The 14,963-nt window shown below is 42.9% G+C and overlaps 1 protein-coding gene and 1 pseudogene across 8 annotated transcripts in view; one reads left to right on the top strand and one right to left on the bottom strand.

The window, feature by feature from the left end:
- LRRC7 (leucine rich repeat containing 7) overlaps positions 1-14,963 on the bottom strand; it is a 198,980-nt gene that overhangs the window by 54,605 nt on the left and 129,412 nt on the right. The window lies entirely within an intron of this gene.
- Positions 4,523-5,978, top strand: LOC149916924 (uncharacterized; annotated as a pseudogene).

The following is a 14,963-nucleotide window of genomic DNA, read 5'->3' as shown; positions in this document are numbered from 1 at the left end:
ATATCTGTTAAGATTCTGCTTAGAAACCCTGATCCTTTGACTTTCCTTATACATAGTTTCACTGCATTTAAGATATGATCAACATAAATATGGGTTTAAAATGATTTCCATAGATACGTATTCATAGTCATGACAACAGGAACAGGACAATGCTAACTGTGAAGCCACAGCAGAGACTTACATTATTGATGCTCTATTGGATGATTGGCTTCACAATTTCATTTGTGACTCAGACCGAAAAATTTAATAGATGGCATTCCTCGTTTCATTTGAAATACCTTACATGGAAAATTTTAGATAATAGCAACCTCCTGAGCTTTCAAGTTACTGGAAGAAAACATACCCACTGCTTTTGTCACAGAAGAATGCCAATTACTGATAGTAAAATATTATGCAAAACTTCCATTTTTCATAGAACTTTTAAGAACTACTTTTGCAGCTCACCAATGCACAGAATTATTGCTTAATCCAAAGAGGGGCAGTCAAAACACAAAGACTGTAATCATAACTTTAGATGCTTAGTAAAGAAAAACAAAACAAGATTATCAACATTATTGCCTACAGGAAATAATTCCAAAGAATCGTTTCACAGTATTTTTGGCAGAAAACACATCAGCCTCAGTTCTCACCAATAAAACTATGTGTCTAAAACACATTACCAGTGTTTCCGTATAGTTATGTTTTATTCTAGTCAGAACCTGAAACTGTGCAATCAAGGCTAAAAACATCAGCTTACATTTTGAGACTGAAATCACACGAGCACAAAAAGGTTCACCTTAACAACAGGAAAGAACCCTACCACCATCATCATGTCCATTGGTCGTGACATTCCTGCCTCGAGCTGATAGGTATGAAGTGCACACAGATTGCACAAAAACTGATGAGACAGAGAGATTTAGAAAATAAATCTTTCAGAGATGTTCTTTAGTTGCTGTTTTAACTCAGAACAACACAATAATGAACACTGACTTTGCCAAAGGCACATCAAACTGTGATCCACACGAACAACTTCACAACATACGTGGGTCACTTGTGATAAAACCTTACCCCTTTGGGCTGATTTCAGCCAGCACAGCGAATAATCCCCAGGATTGACTTCACATAGGAAACAGACTGCATGTAGCAACACACCAAGTTCAAACCATCAGGACTGCAACACACGCCATCTGATTTAAGCTTTCCATAACTTTCTTGTGGAAAAGTGAGTTTGTGATGAGAAGTGATGGCCTTAAGTTATGCCAGGGGAGAATCAGGTTGAGTATTATGGGAAATCTCTTTTCCATAGAGCACTCAGCACCACACAGCTGCCCAGGGGTGCGGGTCAGCATCCCTGGGGGTGTTCAGAGCTGTGTGGATGTGGCACTGAGGGATGTGGGCAGTGAGAGCTGAGAGGGCTTCTCCAACCTTAATGATTCCTGTGATAGAATCATAGGAATAACCTATCCTATCTGCCAACCATGCACACCTGTGTCCCCATCCATGCAGGAGTTCTCTTCCAAGCTGCCCATCCCAGCTGTGCTCACCCCCCAACAACTTCTGTTTTCTTAGTGTAAGCAACACAGCATTTTTAGAGCCTTCTCATACGGGAATGCACGCATATGTCCTGCATGCATTCTTTTTCCTATTTTTCTATTATACCTTCAGCTCTTCCTGAGCCTTACTTCATTTTGAACTTTTTCGAATGAGGTCTCATTTTTTATACAATATCACAAACATTTCTTTATCTCTAGTGGAAATACTTTGACAAAGAACATCTAGCTTTGTCAGGGCTCTATTAGACGGATGACTCAGACATCTCACATCCTAACAAGAGGCTCGTGGTTTTTTTCCTCCAATATGCTGACCGAAGAACCCCTCACTTACAGCATAATTCCTCATTAATCCCTCAGTACATGACCTTGCATCCTGCATTATTAAATGTAATCCAGTTTTAATTTCTCATATTCAGAATTCCATAGTTCTTCCAATTCTTCCAAACTTCCTGAGAAGTTCCATTTTTTCCAAACCAGCTGCTAAGGGTCCCGTCTGGGTAACATCTCCATTGTACATTATTTGCTAAAAGCAAGCCATTGCAAAAAAGACATAATTCCCAAATGAAGAGCTCTAACACCTACTGTCAAGAAAATCAAAGAGATGAGAAGCCACAGCTTCATGTGGGAACAGTGAGTCACACGGAGGAGTACAAGAAACACCAGTATTTTCTCATCACTTACCAGCGCCTACTGTTTCTCAGACACTGGTGACTCACCATTTACAAATGCAGTTTCTGCAATTTTTCAATTTCATCCATTTCTACTGAAAGAAAACCCACAAAACTCTGAAAAGGTGTTTTCCTCATCTCAAACAGCTCTAAAAGCAAGGATCACACTAACTACTTCAATTTACTCAAAGGCATTTAAAAAAAATAAATACAGGCAGATTGCCTGGCTGCTTTGTGTGAGCAACAGCACAGATGCAGTCTCAGGCTCTTTCTGAGGACAGGAAGCACCTTTGGTTCCCCCCAGGAATCCAAAGGGATATAAATGTCCCATAGCATTGAGTTTAGGAGTAACATGTCTGCTAAGGAATCATAAAGGTTGGAAAAGATCCTCTAGCTCAAGTCCAACCATCAACCCACCACCACCATGCCCGTTAAACAAGTCCCTAAATGCCACATCTACACTACGTGGCACTTGAGTCATCACTGTTCTCCCACTGGGATGGCAGTGTGAATTGGTGCCACTGGTCAACACGCTTGGACAAAGGAAGAGTCAACCAAGAGAGGTAACATCTTCATCAATGAGGAGAACTTAATTACTCACTGCATCTCACTGCCACTGGACTGTCTGAGACCAGCTACTAGGATGTATTTGAGTAACATTAGCCATTGAACATAAACCAAGAAAGGAGGAAGAGAGAGACAGAGAGGTATACATAAGTCCCTATGAAGTGCAAGGAATATTTACAACAGAGCTTCAACAGACTACTGAATAACTTAAAATGTTTTCTTATTGCTACAGAAATGTGCTCAGAATGTCCCTCTCCATCTGAGTTGTAAATTCAGGTAGCAGCTGAAGAACGGATGGAGCTTTACTTCAATTAGTGCAATAACTGCACTGCCCTGATACAACCAAACAGAGTGATGAACCCTGGAGAGAGGAACCATCTCTGAGTTTGGCTACATGCCACGCTCCTAAACATTTCCCTCAGAAAGAGAAGGGGGAAAAAATAAATAAATAAGGAAAATAGGTATTTAGACTTGGGGTTGGGTCAACCTGTGGACTAGCCAGGCTAGGTTAGACCAATTCTAAAGAGCAGGGAGTGAGAGTGCAGTTTGCCTAGGACAGGCCAGGCATGGCACGTGGACACCAGGAAACCCATCAGTTAAGGGTATATGCAACTCCTCAGACCTTTCTACTCAGAGTGGTGAAGCGCTGGAATAGAAGAAGTTGTGGTCCCCTATCCTTGTAGGTATTTAAGGCCAAGTTGGATGTGACTTTGGGCAGCCTGAGCTGCTGGGAGGCAACCAGCCCATAGCAGGATGGTTGGAAAAATATGGATAACATTAAAGGTTCATTCCAACCTATGCAGTTCTATGATTCTAAACCTTAATCTTCATGCCACCCTCACCTCCTTCTTCCCTACTGACACTGCACTTTCACCATTTTTTCTCCTGCTCCTAACACAGTACTATCAGTGCTCCTTCTTGGTTAGTTTTTGCCAGGTTAGCTCCCAGCTAGCCATATGACAAGTGAGACAGCACACACATGTATGTGTATATAGCATAAATTATATGTAAGTGTATATGTATATATATATGCATACTTAGATAAAATATGTATGTGGATATAGCTATATAAATTGTTGAAGAGACTGTAAGGTTTACACTGAGTTTGCAACAGAAGCTGCTCATTTACCCCTGTATAGCCCTGCCCATGGCCATGGTAGGGTCAATAGGTTAATTAATCAACAAATAAATCAAGTTCTTAGAATTGTTAGGGTAAGAATAGATGAGAAATGAGTGTTGAAATGCTTGAGTAGAGATTTTGGCTATTAGATAAGAGTAGGTGCACGTGTTCTTTCAGAGAATTAAGGAAAAGAACTGAGATTACCTGAGGCGTGACGAACGAGGACAATATGTTATGGAAGGAACTGAAAGAGACGATCAGCACTTTGTTATCCCCCTTTTTGCTATGAAGTCACCCCTGAAAAAGTGTATAAATACCCTGTGTGTATGTTGGGTCTGTGGACACTTGTTAGAAGTGACCCGACCCTGCTGTTGTAGCAGAGTCTGATTTAATAAAGCTCCTTGATGAACAGCTGAGTTCGAGTCTCACTACAATCCCGTCTCTAACAGTTTTGGCATCCCAGATGGGACATCAGGAGCACTGATTAGGTGAGTACCCTGGAGAGCTGAACTGACGAGTGGTGGATCGTAGGTTCGAATCCTACTTTCCGAGAAAACAGAGAGGGTTCGAGTCCCTCAAGAATACTCCTCAGGCTGCTCTTATTGGGACCTTTTATATCTTCTTGGCGAATAGTTATGGAAGGAACTCCCTGGATACCAAGGGGATCTCCCTTAGAAGAATTGTTAAGTAACTGGGGACAATTGGAAGGTACAGCAGGATTATCACCAAAGCGCGCAGTAACTTTGTGTCAAGATGACTGGCCATTCTTAACCCGGGTTCGTGGGGCAGGTCCTGACGAAGTATGGCCAGCAGAGGGTTCGTTTCAGGAAAAAAGGCTGACTACACTTAGAAAAATCTTGCAAGACAGAAATCCTTACCAAATGGACTATTTATTTTTATGGATTAATTGGGCAGATAAAAGGAAGAAAGTAAAAATTCAAAAGGTCGCAAATAAACAAGAGCTCTTAGCATACTTTGACGAGATTATAAAGGAACATGAAGAAGGGAAAATAACTAAAGAAGAGTCTTAAAGTATTAGTGAGGAAGCAGGGCAATTTCCAATGGTTGTGGAATTTCATTCCAATCCACGGGTAGGACCTAATACAGCAGCCGACGTGCCACCTTTAGTGGCTGTATCGGTTCATCAGCCTTGGAAACCAGGGGATCTATTGCTTTGGCAAGAAAGGTTCCCAAGATTGAGAGATAATGCTGAAAAATGTGCGAAGATGCTGTCAAGCATCATTCGAGATTACAAACCTAATTGGGAAGATATGCAAACCCTATTGCAGGAATTGTTTACTACTGAGGAGCGAGAAAGAATTTTGGCCAAAGATAGGGAATTGTCTAATAATCAACAGGGCAGACCTACCTGGCCAGTACAGGACCCTAGCTGGGAAATACATACCCACGATGGAATGGAGGCTTGGAAATCTGCCACAAATGGTCTGTTAGAGGCCATCCGAGCATGCGAGGAGAGGGTTACTAACTGGGCAAGAGTACAAGAGTGTCAGCAAAGACTAGGTGAGCACCCGAGCGATTACTGGCAGAGGTTGCGAGCAACCTTGATCCAGTATGGAGGAATGACAGAGCAGACTTTTCAGGAACCATTAGCAATCAGCGTGTTTGTAAATCAAGCCGCTCCAGATATCAGTAAGTATTTTAAAAAACACATGCCAGGATGGCAAGGGGAAAATTTGCAGAAGATACTTTCAGTAGCTAGTTTTGTATATAATGGACGAGATCAGGAGAAGAAAATAAAACTAGAAAAGGAAAAGGAAGAAGAGAAGAAAAGATTAGAAAAACAACTAGAGAGGCGGAGGGAGAGACAAGAGAAATGAGAAGATATGACCTTTTTAGCTGCAGCGATAGTGCAAGGAAATCAACATAGGGCTGTGAGAGGAAGAGGTTTGATAAGGGGGAGAAGACGTGGATACCCACAGAATCAGCAAAATAGGATACCACCTAGGGAGAGAGAATGTTATTTTTGTGGAAATTTAGGTCACATGCAGCGAGAATGCCCACTGAGACCTCGACCTTTTCTCTCCCCACAAGGTCAGCCCACGCTCGAGTTTCCGAACCAACAGCGAATGAACTTAGCCTTACCACCTGCTCTGAGGAGATCGCAATCACAGTAAAATGGCAGTGGTCTTATCACCTGAAGGTCATTTAACTGCTGAGGTCAATGGAAAACCTGGAACCTTTCTTGTAGATACTGGGGCCACTTTAAGTCTTTTAAATTTTGATGTACCTGAGAAGTCACTGGAGACAGTGATGATTAAGGGAGTTTTGGGAATGGAAGAAAAAGTTTTGACCAAACCTTTACCTATACTATTATCTAACCGTTTGACTTGGGTACAATTTGTAATTTCCCCTACTTCCCCAATTTCACTGTTGGGAAGAGATGTATTAAGAGAATTGGGAACTAAATTGGACTTGAACTCTAAAACCATGAAATTAAATTTTTTGGGGAACGTTCTTGCGGTTGAGAAAGAACCCAAACAGAAACAGGAAATACCTGTGGAATTGAAGGAAATACCCAAGGAATTCTGGAGTCGTAATAGTCAGGAGATTGGATTCCTGAAGTCAGCAAAGCCTGTAGAGATAAAAACTAAGGAGGGACCCCCTCCTTCAGTAAAACAATATCCTATTTGACAGAGGCTCTGCCACGTTTGAGAAAACAAATTCAGAAGTTTGTGGATGAAGGAATACTGAGACTTGTTGTTAGTCCATATAATAATCCATATCTTGCCCATAAGAATCGGCTAGACGCAGATGGAGATCCTGAATATCGGTTTGTCCAGGATTTAAGAGCAATAAATGAGTATGTGGAAGCTCCCCATCCTGTAGTCCCTGATCCATCTTTAATTCTGACGGAAATACCTGCGTGGTCACAATGGTATACAGTATTGGATTTAACTGGAGCCTTTTTTAGTATTCCAATTGCTCAGAACAGTCAGGCAATATTTGCCTTTGCTTGGGAAGGAAAACAGTTGACTTGGACCTGATTACCCCAGGGGTTTACTAGTTCCCCTACTCTGTTTTCCCAAATTTTGAAAAATGACTTAAAGGATGTGGAACTTCCAGAAAAATCCGCTTTAATACAGTATGTAGATGACTTATTAATTGCAAGTGCAACTCGGGAGGCATGTGTAAAGGATACCCAATATTTGTGTCAGAAATTACATGAAAAAGGGCATAAGGTCTCCTTGTCCAAATTGCAGTTTTGTAAGACTGAAGTTAAGTATCTAGGATTCATATTGTCATTAGGGGAAAGGAAGTTAGATCCAGAGTAGCTGCAATTGCAAGAGCAGTTACTAAGAAACAGATGAGGGCCTTTTTAGGCCAAGCAGGCTTCTGTCGACCATGGATCCTAGGATATAGTGAACTAATTAAGCCCCTCACAGAGACTACTAGAGAACAGGCAGTAGAGCCCATACCTTGGACTGACGAACTCCAAACAGCATTTCCTTCAGTGAAACAAGCTCTCATGTCCGCTCCAGCTTTAGGATTACCGGACTATTCAAAACCATTCTATCTATATGTCACAGAGATGTCAGGACATGCAAAAGGAGTATTGACTCAAAAACGTGGACCTTATGATTGACCAGTGGGATATTATTCCCTCTCTTTGGACCCTGTGATCAGGGGAACACCGTATTGCATTAGGGCGGTAGCTGCTGCTGCGGAATTGGTTGAAAAAGTAAGGACACTGGTGTTGGGACATCCACTCATTGTGAAAGTACCACATGAGGTTGAAATTCTACTGAAACAGTTTGCGGAGAAATCTCTCTCTCCCCAGCGAGCCCAACGATATGAATTGATTCTCTTATTAGCGGACAATATTAAGATTGAAAGATCGAAACCTTTGAATCCAGCGACGTTACTTCCCCACTCAGAAGGGAAAGTACCCGACCATGACTGCGTGCGAGTTCTGCAGACTGTCTCAAGACCTAGACAAGATCTTAAAGATGAACCTTTGACTGAACCACAGCTTAATTTGTTTACGGACGGTTCCAGCTATTATATAGACGGACGACGATACACTGGATATGCAGTAACAACAGAAACAACCGTGCTGGTTGCTGAAGCATTGCCAGGAGGGCTGGGAGCTCAGGGAGCTGAGCTCATAGCTCTCACTCAGGCTTCTCGACTTGGCAGAGGTAAGTGAGTTAATATTTACACCGATTCAAAATACGCTTTCGGGATATGTCATGCTGTAGGAACGCTATGGAAGGAAAGAGGCTTTTTGACCTCCGCTGGGGAGACAATTGCCCACGGACAATTAATAAATGAGCTACTGTTAGCAATTCAAGAACCAAGAGAAATTGCTGTAGTATATATACAAGCACACACTAAACGCCAAGATGCTCTAGCAAGGGGAAATCGCCTTGCAGATGCAGCTGTACGGACTGTTGCAGTTCACTCTAATGCTGCTGTGCCTGTTATGGCTATGCAAACTTTACCAATATTGTCTGATCCTATGCAACTGTATCTGGATGTTCCAAGCATGGAAACGGAGGTATGGAAGAAAATGGGAACAGAATTAAGAGATGGGATCTGGATGCTGAATCAGAAGCCCTTATTGCCGAGACAGCACCTGATGACAATGGTCCGATGGCATCATGATCGATCTCATGGGGGCCCAGAAGCAGTAGCTAATCGCATAAGTCAACTATGGGTTGCACCAGGAGTTTTCAGTGCTGCAAGGAGAATAATGTCAGGATGTGAGCTTTGTCAAAGATACGGAATCATAAAACCAAAGGTCGAGTCAGGGAAGAGGCCCCCTTCACAATATCCTTTTCAGAAATTACAAATAGACTTTGCCGATATGCCAGCAGCAGCAGGGTTCAAATATATGCTTGTGATTGTGGATCATCTATCGGGATGGGTGGAAGCGTTTCCGACACAGAAAAATGATTCAAAGACTGTAGTCAAAATTTTATTGAGGGATTTAATCCCTAGGTACGGAGTGCCTGAAGAGATCGACTCAGATAGAGGAACTCATTTTTCTGCAGCAATTCTGGCACGTGTTTTCGCAGTCCTTAACATTTCACTCTCATTACATACTCCGTATCACCCCAGTCGTCAGGGAAAGTAGAGAGAATGAATCGGATTATTAAAGAGAAATTAGCAAAGGTAACGGCAGAAACAGGGCTCAAATGGCCAGATGCCCTGCCATTAGTTCTTTGGGATATTAGAACTACCCCCCGTAATCCACTCAAAATTAGTCCAGCTGAGGTACTTTTTGGGAGAGTTTTAGCTGTACCATCATCTTATATACCAGCAAAAACTGCATTGTTGGAAGGAGAGGAGAACCTTACCCAATACTTGTTATATATGCAAAATTCTTTTATCCGTATCCAACAGTATGCTTACTGGTATCAAGGATTACCAGTAGATGTTAAAGTCCATAACATTTCTGTAGGAGATGTGGTGTTAGTGAAGGTTTTTAAAAGGAAAAATAAGATGGAGCCTAGATGGGAAGGTCCGTACAGAGTTCTGTTAACTTCTCTTTATGCTAACGTCTGCTCCTAGGCTGAATAGGATACCTAATGGTTATCATTATTAACTTGGGAAAGTAGTATATAGAAAATGGGGGACCTATTGAAGAGACTGTAAGGTTTACACTGAGTTTGCAACAGAAGCTGCTCATTTACCCCTGTATAGCCCTGCCCATGGCCATGGTAGGGTCAATAGGTTAATTAATCAACAAATAAATCAAGTTCTTAGAATTGTCAGGGTAAGAATAGATGAGAAATCAGTGTTGAAATGCTTGAGTAGAGATTTTGGCTATTAGATGAGAGTAGGTGCACGTGTTCTTTCAGAGAATTAAGGAAAAGAACTGAGATTACCTGAGGCATGACGAACGAGGACAATATGTTATGGAAGGAGCTGAAAGAGACGATCAGCACTTTGTTATCCCCCTTTTTGCTATGAAGTCACCCCTGAAAAAATGTATAAATACCCTGTGTGTATGTTGGGTCTGTGGACACTTGTTAGAAGTGACCCGACCCTGCTGTTGTAGCAGAGTCTGATTTAATAAAGCTCCTTGATGAACGGCTGAGTTCGAGTCTCACTACAATCCCTTCTCTAACATAAATGCATGCACACACACACCAAATGCCAGTTGCACACAACTTCTACATACCACTGCTTTCTACACATGCTGGTGTAATGATATTATCGAGGATTTTAGGCTTTGCTAATTTCCTTTTCTGTTTTAGGAGAGTTTTTAATCGGCCTGGATGTACCGGTTTCTTTAGCACCAACACAACTGAATGGTCTTTGGTTCAAGGTATATATGACAACCCTTAATAATAATACACCACTCAAGCAATAATCAAACTCTTGGGAAAAAATGTCAACACACATAAAAATATTGTCTGTGCTACTGTGAAGTCAGTCTAATGTATCTACCTTATACTTACAAGAAAAAAAGAACTGGGAAAGTAATCATAGGATAAGCAGGTGCCCACTGGTAGCAGTTGGTTACCATCGATATTGTGGATTCACATTCATTTTGAACACAGAAGTCCGTGATTTTCAATCTTTCAGGTAGAATATCAGTCTGTGTTTGGAAGGTTTCCCTCTTAATGGAACATTTATTGAAACTAAACAGCCAGAAAATAGGCACCAGGCCTCAAACTGCCATCAGCAATGAAGCAGTCCAGCTCCAAGCCGTGCAGATCAGCTCCTGCTGCACGACTTAGGGCTGACTCACCCAACACAGAGGTTGTTCCCTACAGCATAGGCAGCACAGCCATGACTTCAGTACTGTGAATTTTCATTCAAATCATTTTCTGTAACTTCTTAGAAACAACTAATTGGTAAGAGGAGGTACTTTGTGTAACGATGCACGTTAACAAACAGAAGCACTCAGCATTTATCAAACAGTGGGAAAACATAGCAGGACTTTACGTCATTTACACAACATCCAAAGGAAATTACTGAGTACTCTGGGCACTGGAGGGGTTGGGTTAACCCCACAGCTGGGGGTCACTGCCAGCCCACCGAGGGGCTCTGCTGGAGTGTCTGCACTCAGAGCCCTCCGTGCACGACAGCCCCATCATGCAGCACAGGGTCACAACCCCAACACAACATTTATTTGGTAAATGGTTTCCAAACACCAACACAGACGCCGCTGGCCTGATAATTAACCACTAGGTACAAAAGGCCTCATTGTGCATTCATCCAGGAAAACAGCACTTCAATTTGTACAGGTGAGACAAAGCCACACAGGCTGGAGCTGCAATTAAGAGTGGGAAACGGAAAAAAGGTTAGAGTGGTGTGAAAGCTGTGTATCTGCACCAAAGTGGGAGTGCTGAGAATACTGTGAGCACCTATTGCACAGTCATCACATCAGGAGCACACACACACACTGCACGACACTAATCAGGAGGCTTGTTAACTCCTGGTTCACCACTGATTTTAAAGCAGAAAACTATGCTTCACAATCTGTTACCTCCCAACAACAGCCTCCATGCTCCTACACATCAGGATGGTGACAGCAGCATCTCCACCTCAGTGCCACCACAGACACAGCCTGCAGGGACAAGGCTGTACCCCCTCACCAACCACTCATGGGCACATATCCACATGTGTGCATGCATTTATGTGAGTACATATGTAGCTATATATGCTCTAATATAGAACAGAGTTGTGCAAGTAACTTAAATATATGATTTCTTGCAAATTTAAGAGAAATTAAGTGGGGTGTTTTCTGTTTCACTAGAGGCAATTGACAAAAAGTGCAAATGTACTCACAGGTGTTTATAACACTGAACTCAGAGCTGCTGGCACATCCATTGACAGCTGCTGAAAATCCCTTAGGCTGCACAGAACAAACAACCTACAGTGCTGAATGGCTGACAAACAAGCAGACTATGCATGCTGAGGAGCAGGAAGGAAAAGTGGAGGTGCTCACTGTGTGCACCCACCTTCCTCATAGTGTGTATCCACCTCCTCCACATCTCCAGGATGCATCTCTAAGACGAGGGGTGACATATTCACTTTGCAGAAGGGAAAGTTCAGATTGGATACTGGGAGAAATTTCTCTTCCTAACAAGAGCAGTCAGGTGCTGCCCAGGGGTGGAAGGGGAGGAAGTCACTGTCCCTGGGGGTGTTCCAGGGGAATGTGGGGATGTGGCACTGAGGGTTGGGGGCAGTGGGAGCTCAGTGTGCTTTTTCAGCTGTAATGGTTCTCTGGTTCTATGATCCACTCTCCTTACTCTGGTGCATCCACCTTCTCAATTTGCCCTCAGGACAATTTATCTTTGGTGTACATTTGCCACGTGCCATCTCACTGTGCACACACATCCAAATAAGGAAAACAGAACAGAATGATTATCTATAAAAGCACAGAAAATATCTTCAGAAATGTTTGAAAAAAGGCATGAAAAGTAATAATACATCTTTATTCAAGCACCTCGGGAGCAGGAAACCTGCCAGAGTCCATGGAAAGGATATAAAAGGAATGCTCCGAAAGAAAGGTCACAGCAGAAAATCTAAATTAATTTGTATTCAGAGTTTGGGCCAGCTCCCATGCTGCAGTGCTCACCCACAGAGTCAGCTGGAGGTTTGTCTTAAGCAGAAGTCAGAATAAAGCAGAAAAAAAAAAAGGAACAGAACAGAGCAGAACTGCTGAGAAGAGATGGAACTCAGGCTACGAGCTCAGACAGCGCGCATGCATCACACATGGGACCTCAGTGCTGGGTGATGGGAAGCCTGTTAGCAACGTCACAACAACTTCTGCATCACTCCAGGATTCACTGAGGAGACCACGTATCAGTGACTGCCATCCGTACCAGGCAAATTAACAGAAGCTCTTCTAACGTGAAGGGATACGTGAAATATGACACGCTGGGGAAATTCAGCACCGTGATGAGAAGGGATGACTCAGGAACTCCTGGAGCCTATCAAAAGACTATAAGAGATCTGGACAGTAAAGTCTACCAAAAGCACGTGTGGAGGTCTGTCACTGGGAGTTCTTAACATAAGCACCTGTGTGAAGAGAGAGGGTCTTCATATGCATAAATTGGAAGAAACAGGAATTTTATGAGTGGGAAGAGGAGCTGCCAACAGCTCCAGGCTCCTGCTGCTGACTTTGTAAGTGACTCAGGAAAGGATGCTGACCTACAGGAGGTTTTCAGAAACAAAGCCATTTGTGCCTTTCCAGGAGGTGTTATTACTGCCACAAGCAGGGCTGAGGGCGGGGGGGACCTGTGGGACCCAAATCACCAACAGCAGCACACCAAGGGGCTCTCCTCCCTTGGCAGCCTCCTGCCCTCCCATGCCTTCCCACCCAGGCTAGAGCACAGCACTATCCTGCAGGATAGAAGCTGGGAATTGCAGCCCTCCACTCTGAGAAATAACTCAAACACAGAATAATTAAACACTGAAGCACAAATTGCCTCATTCAAAACCCACTGAAGCTAGTAGAAATCTCTGCGCTGAGCTTAATTGCTTCAGTTTGGGTGCAAAATGCCTGAAAACATCAGTGGCAATTGGAAAGCCTCACCTTCAGCTTCACATACATATTCAGCAGGGTAGCATTTACAGAGCAGAATGCTACAGAGCTACTGGGAGCTGTGCTCTATTAAGCATTGCCCTGAGCCATTACACAGTGATATTACATGTCATTACAGCAAGAAAAGATCACCTTTACCAAACAGAATAATACGAATTATCCTGGCTGGGTCTTTGAGCCATGGATAGCACCTGCAGAGGTGTTACATTGCTCAAACCTCAGAACCTCGTCAGAAGCTCACAAATGCTCCAGAAATTTTAACAGGAATTGAAGAGAAAAAAAAAACAACAGATTGTTTCCTGTCTTTGTTGCAAAATTTACTGCTTTGATAAGGTATTTGAAAATATTCGCAATATTGGCCAGAGATTTCCAGATATTTCTTAATGCCCTGAAGCTCTTGGAAACAGGTATGTTTAATAACCATGTAAGAGAGAAAAGAAAGAATTGTTTTTAGAAAGCAGTTTTGTGAAGAGCTGTAGAGTCAACATACAAATATTCTCAGCATTTAAACAGCAGCAGCAAAGCCCTCTGAAGAGAAAGTACAGCTGATGGAGAACAGGAACGCCCTGCACTGAGCTCCTGCACACCAGGACACTCCTCCAGCCCACCACCACCCGGCACTGCAGCAGTACTGCACTGTTTGCTACGTCTGTCCCAGAGAAAACTCTTCAAAACGTTTTATGAACAACACTGCATCAATTTCCTACCACAAAGCATCAGGGAATGCACTGATATGTTTGGACTTGTTTTACATGCAGAAAAATTGTTGACAAACTCAACAGTCAATGGAGAGCTCTTGTTTTTTAATGCAAGGTGTATGAAGGTGGTGAGGCACTGGAACAGGTTGCCCAAGGAGGCTGTGGATGCCCCATCCCTGCAGGCATCCAAGGCCAGGCTGGATGTGGCTCTGGGCAGCCTGGTCTGCTGGTTGGCGACCTGCACACAGCAGGGGGTTGGAACTGGATGAGCGTTGTGGTCCTCTTCAACCCAGGCCATTCTATGATTAAAGAACATCACTTTGGAGATCCCTGCTCTGGTTAGGGAGCTTCCTTTCAACCAGCAGTTATTAGTATTTACTTTGTCTGATGATTTTGTAACTAAATCTGAACACTTGGCACTCAGTTACCATGGATACGTTTTACAACAACCTTGACTTGTTGACTGAGTGGCAAAAATAGAGCTACAGTAAACACAAAGCACATTTAATTGCTGTTTATGCCAAGATGCTAAATGCTTCCCTTAGAGAGTCTTCATGCACACGCAGCTGACAGCACAGAGGACAGACTGACGTCTGCTTTTGGGTAATTTTTCATTCCATGTGATTTAAGTTGCATTTGACATGGTAACAGCACTGAGCAGATGCTACTTCCACAGGTCTGATGGTACACTTCCAGGCTCGTTAAGAGCAGAAGTACAACATTAAAATTAGGCATTCACCTTCCTCTTCACGTTTCTTCTCACAGCAGAACCACCAAACAAACTACCAACATCATTAGGTTTCTCTGTTCACAGCACACCAAACAAACTGCAGGTTAAGAAGGAAAGCTCTG

The sequence above is a fragment of the Phasianus colchicus genome, chromosome 9 (assembly GCF_987193195.1).
Source record: "Phasianus colchicus chromosome 9, bPhaCol1.hap1.1, whole genome shotgun sequence".
Classification (NCBI taxonomy): Eukaryota; Metazoa; Chordata; class Aves; order Galliformes; family Phasianidae; genus Phasianus; species Phasianus colchicus.
Note: the sequence above shows the minus strand (reverse complement) of the source record. Positions and strands in the feature narration are given on the sequence as shown.